Source organism: Tympanuchus pallidicinctus, unplaced genomic scaffold, assembly GCF_026119805.1.
Source record: "Tympanuchus pallidicinctus isolate F22 unplaced genomic scaffold, pur_lepc_1.0 scaffold10, whole genome shotgun sequence".
Classification (NCBI taxonomy): Eukaryota; Metazoa; Chordata; class Aves; order Galliformes; family Phasianidae; genus Tympanuchus; species Tympanuchus pallidicinctus.
The window spans coordinates 604,494-605,733 of NW_026294619.1; positions in this window are offsets into that span (position 1 = coordinate 604,494).

Here is a 1,240-nt window from a genome sequence, read left to right on the forward strand (position 1 = left end):
TGGTCCGAAAGTTGCAGTGCCTTCTGTGGCTGCCTGAAATGCCAACAGTTGAAACAAACGTGGAATTTCAATTCCCCCGTTTGACACTCTGCACTGCACGAGTGCTGAATGCTTCCTGATAGGTTTATTTTGTTTTTACAAGAGATTAGGTTTCTGCAGCCACCCTGAAGCACCTGAAACCCCCCACCAGTACCAGGCATGCAGCAAGTTTCACTGAAGTGTGACTCTTTGAGCAAGTAACTGTAGCAAGTGCTGCTGATCTGCTCTGGCCTTCTAATTCCTAACTTTCTGCTTGCTTTCAGTCTGAGGCTCAACTTTCTGCACACAGACTGCTCACCTACCTTTAATTATCTACAAACAACAGATGGGGGCTGAACACAAAGTTATACGTGAAAGGAATTCTGTTTATATCCACTTATCTTCAAAGGTTCATTTTATCATAGTGGTAGACTGAACCACTTAGAGGTGCAGTTTTCCCCTTTTTGTTTCTACTTACGCAGCAGTCACTAAAAGAAACAGCTTTTTTAGGAGATACCTTATTCTTACTGTTAAGTGCAGTTCTGCATTTTATTTTTTTTTAAATGTATTTCCAGTGGGTTGCTTTCCTGTGCTTCATCCTTTTTCCAGTACCTAACATCCTAAGAAATAGGGAGTTTTCTCTAGTACACAGAGACGACTTTCAACACTTTACAGTGACTGAGAAGATTATGACTGGAGATTAAAAAACAGCTTTCACTACTATAGAGAACATAAGTCAAAGACTGGACAGTCAATAACAACTTGGATGCAATTAAAAATTCAGATGAAGTTCACGTTAGAAAGAAGATCAGCTTTGAGAACCTGAGTCAGACCTCTCAGTCTAAAAGTAATACTATTTTTTAGGACAAAGTGCCCCAGAAGCAGCCCCTACATCTACCAAACCTGATCACTGGGATAAAAAGGCAGCATACATGAAAAACTGATTACTGATCAACAGGAGCAGAAGCCTGCCCACTTAAATCATTTTTATCTGATACAGGACAAGTATGACTTGTCCTGCAACAATTCTGTGCAATTTCCAATATATGGGAGCAGATACAATACAAATAAGCCCACACTTCTCATGCTTCATCTGCCAGTTGTTTAGAAGAGCACAATCCTTCACTGCAGCCCTTTAATTTTCTCCCACAATTTTACTTTCTGAGAAATATATATATATATATAAATATATTATATATATTTAAGAACCAGTAAAACAGAA